The sequence below is a fragment of the Oncorhynchus masou genome, chromosome 25 (genome assembly GCF_036934945.1).
Source record: "Oncorhynchus masou masou isolate Uvic2021 chromosome 25, UVic_Omas_1.1, whole genome shotgun sequence".
Lineage (NCBI taxonomy): Eukaryota > Metazoa > Chordata > Actinopteri > Salmoniformes > Salmonidae > Oncorhynchus > Oncorhynchus masou.
Genome location: NC_088236.1, coordinates 10,498,662 through 10,504,661, shown reverse-complemented (window position 1 = coordinate 10,504,661; position 6,000 = coordinate 10,498,662). Strand labels below are relative to the sequence as shown.

The 6,000-nt window shown below is 44.5% G+C and overlaps 1 protein-coding gene across 1 annotated transcript in view; it reads right to left on the bottom strand.

The window, feature by feature from the left end:
* LOC135513767 (amyloid-beta A4 precursor protein-binding family A member 1-like) overlaps nucleotides 1-6,000 on the bottom strand; it is a 133,278-nt gene that overhangs the window by 63,315 nt on the left and 63,963 nt on the right.

Sequence of the window (6,000 nt, the reverse complement as noted above, 5' to 3'; positions counted from 1 at the left end):
CGGATACAGTTATCCTGTGTGTGTGTGTGTATCCTGTGTGTGTGTTTCTTTTCTCTCCTTCTCCCCTCACAGGTGAAAATCATCACTCCCCAATCAATCATCAATCAGAAGACACACCTCCTCCAATTTCCTGACCTATCACAGTTCCTTCCCCATGGTTTAAAAACCCCATTTGTTTGTTCTGGAGCCCAGCTCAGCTCAGCTCAGCTCAGCTCAATCTCTCTGTAAATGCCATGTCTGTAGGTCTCTGTGTTTCACTCTCGCTTTGTGTCGTAACCTCTCTTTTGTTTAAGCACCTCATAGCACTTTGTCATCACCTGTGAGTATTGTTTTTGGTTATGGTGTTTGTGTTTGATTGCTGGTGGAAAAGGGGGAAACCAAGACAAGTCGCCCATGGGCATACACTACCCGTAGGTGAACTTTGTTAAATACACTAGTTAGAACTGGGCGGACCACCCACTGTATTTTTGGTTAGTTAGTTAGCTGTTGTTAAAGTAGGCTAGTCTAGCTTAGGGGTGTTTTTGAATACTTATTGTTTCTTTCCTTGGGTCCAGCTCAGCCCCTTTTCCTGCTCCCCCATTACCGTGTGTTTATAAATAAACCTAGAGTTTGACGGTAGATTTCAGTTGTCGTGCTTATTTCGTTCACACTTTTCCTTTGTCACAATAATAATTTGCATGAGTTATGTTACGAGTCTCATTACCATCCCCCTAGACTGTCGGGCCAAAAGGGATTCGTAACATAAGTGGGGGCTCATCCGGGATATGTCATAACTGACACCCATGCCGCTCATGTAGATTGTTGTAGTGGTATAGTTCAGTGTTGTGCGTCATAGCTGAAGTAGCATTAGTGTTTGCTATTTCCTTTGGCACTTGTGAAGTAGTGTAAAAATGACTACTTTTGATTTGAAATCTTTTTTGGATAACCCTTTGTGGGAGGTTTTTGACAAATGTCGTAGAGTTGATTTAATGACCTTGGTTGACCATTATTCAGTATCGATTCCGCAGAGTTTAGTTAAGGCGGAGGTGAAACGGCTAGTATTAAATGTATTGTTGGAAGAGCAGGTGCTTGTGTTACCGCTGCCTGAGACTACTACCCCTGTAGCGGATGTTGCTGCTCCTGTAAGACCATTGGTGTCTGATAATGAGGGAGAGGCTAAAACACCAGCCACATTGTCCCATTTTGATCCACTCTCCCCACTGTCAAATGGTGATGCCAGGAGGGATGTCTGTTTAGCACAGTTCCAACTGGAGGTGGAAGAGAGAGCCCAAATTAGGCGAGAGACTCTCCAGTTGGAGATGTGTAAAATAGAGGCAGAAAAAGAACGAGAACAACGGCATTTAGAGATGTGTAAAATTGAGGCAGACAGAGAACAAAGGCAGTTGGAGTTCAAAATGCGCCAGATGGAACTTGAGGCAGAGACAGCGAGGCTAGCCTCCGGTCCTACTGTGCCTGTTTGTGAGCCGTCCTCACCTGCTGTGTCCTCAAACACGTTTGACATTAGTAGGCAGATTGCCTTAGTACCTTTGTTCAGAGAGTCAGAGGTTGACTCCTATTTTTGTGTATTTGAGCGTATAGCCGTAGCATTGAAATGGCCTGAAGAGGTTTGGTGCCTATTACTTCAGTGTAAATTAACTGGTAAAGCCCAAGAGGTTTTGTCAGCGCTACCTCTGGAGGACAGTTTGAATTATGAAGTGGTCAAAGCTACTGTTCTTCGTGCCTATGAGCTTGTGCCTGAGGCATACCGACAGAGATTTAGGTCTCATAGAAAGTCTTCTAGTAAGACTTATGTGGAATTTGCTAGAGACAAGGAAATCTGTTTGATAAATGGCATGCTGCTAGTAAGGTAACTGATTTCAACTCTCTCCGGGAGTTAATCTTGTTGGAAGAGTTTAAAAATTGCTTACCCGAACGCATTGTAGTTTACCTAAACGAACAGAAAGTATCCTCCCTGGCAGAAGCGTCTGTGTTGGCAGACGAGTTTGTGTTGACGCACAAGAGTGTGTTTTCGGCTCAAACTGAGAGTAGAGCCACTGAGTTTCCTACCTTTAGTCCTAGTCGGCCAGCAGTAGTGTGTCAAGCACGCCAGAAGAATGAGCGTCCATGTTTCTATTGTCATAAAGTAGGACATATGATTAATGATTGCTTCCTGCTTAAACGCAAACAAGGGATGCCTCTTCGTGCCAAGCCACCAACAGGTGTTGCTCTAATTCGTACGGTTGTGAGGTCTGCAACAAAACAGGTGCCTCAGGGTAACTGTAGTTTGAAAGTCTCAGTCCCCGACCGCAGTTATGAACCATTCATTTTCGAGGGGTTTGTGTCCCTAACGAATGACGAAGCGTCTCAACGACCGGTTAAAATCCTTAGAGATACTGGTGCGGCGCAGTCGTTTATATTGTCTGATGTGTTGCCCTTGTCTGACGATACATACTGTGGTTCCAGTGTGTTAGTGCAGGGTATTGAAATGGGTTTTGTCCCAGTGCCATTGCACTTTGTGAAAGTACACTCTGAGTTAATCAGTGGAATATTCAGAGTGGGGGTACGCCCTATGTTGCCAGTGAAAGGTGTGACCTTCATAATGGGTAACGATATTGCCGGAGGAAATGTAGTACCCGTATTGGAAGTATTGGATAAAAGTGACCACTCTCTCTCGAATGAGCTGGCACAGAATTATCCACATGTGTTCCCCGCTTGTGCCGTCACTCGTGCTCAGGCACGACAAGAGGGTGATGAGATAGATTTGTCGAACACTGTTCTGTTCAAAGAGGTTGATCAAGAGGATGGATTGTGTGATACCTCTGAGAAGCTGATCACCTCTGACAAACAGCCTAGGAAAGAATCAAAGAACGTTGAACTTATTGCTGATGCAATACAGTTACCAGTCACTCGTGAGCAGCTGATTGCTAACCAAAAGGTTGACAACAAGCTTGCTAAATGTTTTTCTAGTGTTGTCTCATTGGAAGATGTAAAGAAGAAGAACGTGGCTTACTTCATTGATGGTAATCTCCTCATGCGTAAATGGAAATCCCATGTTGACGCGGATGGAGATTGGAATGCTGTTTACCAAATAGTAATTCCTACAGCCTTTCGACAAAATGTGTTATCCCTTGCTCATGATCACCAGTGGTCTGGTCATTTAGGAATCACAAAAACTTATGATCGGATCCTTCGACATTTCTTTTGGCCGGGTTTAAAACAAGATGTGGCTCAGTTCTGTCGGACATGCCACACATGTCAGATAATAGGAAAACCAAATCAGGTTATTCCTCCCGCTCCTCTTTGTCCCATACCTGTCATAGGTGAAGCATTTGAGCATGTGGTGGTTGATTGTGTCGGACCGTTACCGAAGACAAAATCGGGTAACCAGTTTTTGTTAACGATAATGTGTATGGCTACAAGATACCCCGAGGCCATTCCTCTGAGAAGGATTACAGCCCCGGTAGTGAGTAAAGCCTTAATAAAATTCTTCACGACATTCGGGTTACCTAGGGTGGTACAAAGCGATCAAGGTACCAATTTCCTATCCAAGCTCTTCAGGCAGGTGTTAAAATCCTTGTCAATTACGCACCGTGTGTCAAGCGCCTATCACCCAGAGTCTCAGGGTGCACTTGAAAGATGGCATCAGACACTGAAGTCTATGCTACGTAAATATTGTTTGGAATCTGAGAAAGATTGGGATGAGGGAGTTCCTCTAGTTTTGTTTGCTGCTCGTGAAACTGTGCAGGAGTCCCTAGGTTTCAGCCCGGCTGAACTGGTGTTTGGTCACACAATGAGAGGACCAATGAAAGTCCTTAAAGAACAGTTCTTGTCCCAAGAGTTGTGTACCAGAGATGAGAATGTGTTGGACTACGTTAGTCGCTTTCGTGAGCGCCTACACCAAGCTTGTGCTCTCGCAAAGGAAGCTCTGTCTTCCTCACAGAGGAGCATGAAAAGACAATATGATAAAGAGGCTGTTTCTCGTCCACTACAGCCAGGTGACCAAGTACTGGTGTTATTACCTGTTCCAGGATCTTCACTGTCAGCTCGTTTCTCGGGTCCTTATTTAATTGAAAAGAAAATAAGTGAAACTATGTGCTTCAAACTCCTGATAGACAACGCCAATCTCGTGTGTGTCACATTAACATGTTGAAAGCTTACCACACCCGACCCATCACACAGTTAGAGAGTTCAAAAACAGAGGAAGGTACTGCTGTCTCCTCTGCTACTACTGCTATGATAGTGGACTGTCATATTGATGATGTTGATGGCTTGGAGTTGCGCAATACTCAGCAGCAGTGTGTTAGATTGCCCAACTCAGAAATGCTGCTGTCTATCCGGTCCGGTCTGGTTCATTTAACGGATGGACAGGCCAATGATATTGTGAGGCTACTACACAGTTTTCCATGTCTCTTTAATGACGTTCCTACTCGCACAAATGTGTTGGAACATGACATTAATGTTGGAAATGCTACACCTATCAAGCAACACCCATATCGTATCAACGCTTCCAAGAGGAAGATAATGAGGGATGAGGTGAGATATTTGTTGGAGAATGACCAGGCTAAGCCAAGTTCAAGCCCTTGGAGTTCTCCTTGCATTTTGGTTCCTAAACCTGATGGTACGTCCAGGTTATGTACGGATTATCGAAAGGTAAATTCTGTCACTATGCCAGATTCGTTCCCGTTACCCCGACTGGACGACTGTATCGACACTATTGGTGCTGCTAAGTATGTAACTAAGTTAGACCTCTTAAAAGGTTACTGGCAGGTTCCGTTAACTTCACGTGCTTCTGAGATTTCTGCCTTTGTGACCCCAGACAACTTCCTACAGTACTCAGTCATGGCTTTTGGGATGCGAAATGCACCAGCCACCTTCCAACGACTGGTTAACTCCGTATTAGCTGGCGTTCCTAATTGTAGTGCATACCTTGATGACCTAGTGATTTATTCGTCTGAGTGGTCAGATCATGTTGACTCGATAAGGGTAGTATGTGAACGGTTGGCAGCTGCTTCTCTAACCGTGAACTTGGCAAAGTGCGAGTTTGGGAAGGCTACTGTTACCTATCTCGGTAAAGAGGTTGGCCATGGACAGGTGCGCCCTGTTAATGCCAAGGTCTTGGCTATAACTGCATTCCCTGCACCTACCACCAGACGAGAGCTACGCCGTTTTTTAGGGATGGTTGGCTACTACCGTAGCTTCTGTAAAAATTTCTCTGCGGTAGTTGCTCCATTGACCGATTTGCTTAGTCCGGCTAGATCATTTGAGTGGTCCCCTGATTGTAAGAGAGCTTTTGAATCAGCGAAAGCACTCTTATGTAGTACACCTGTACTTGCTGCTCCTGATTTTGAACAACCGTTCAAACTTGAGGTAGATGCTAGTGCCAGAGGTGCTGGTGCTGTTCTACTGCAGCAGGAGAAGAGTGGAGTGGATCATCCCGTTTGTTATTTTTCACGTAAATTTAATAAATGTCAAACAAACTATGCGACAATAGAACAAGAAGCTCTTGCTTTGTTGTTGGCTCTGCAATACTTTGAAGTATATATTGGTTCCAGTGCCCTACCCGTGATTGTATATACTGACCATAACCCCTTAGTTTTTCTCCACCGAATGTACAACCAGAACCAGCGCCTTATGCGTTGGGCGCTGATTGTACAAAATTATAATTTGGAGATCCGCCACAAAAAGGGTTCTGATAATGTGTTGGCAGATGCTTTGTCTCGTGTGTGAAAATGATTTCTGCATGTTTTGCAAGGTTGTTGCTTTGTTGGGAGTATTAATTGAAATACTGTAGTCGCAACCCCTAGGGTTGCTCTTTTAAGGGTGGGAGTGTTACGGATACAGTTATCCTGTGTGTGTGTGTGTGTGTATCCTGTGTGTGTGTTTCTTTTCTCTCCTTCTCCCCTCACAGGTGAAAATCATCACTCCCCAATCAATCATCAATCAGAAGACACACCTCCTCCAATTTCCTGACCTATCACAGTTCCTTCCCCATGGTTTAAAAACCCCATTTGTTTGTTCTGG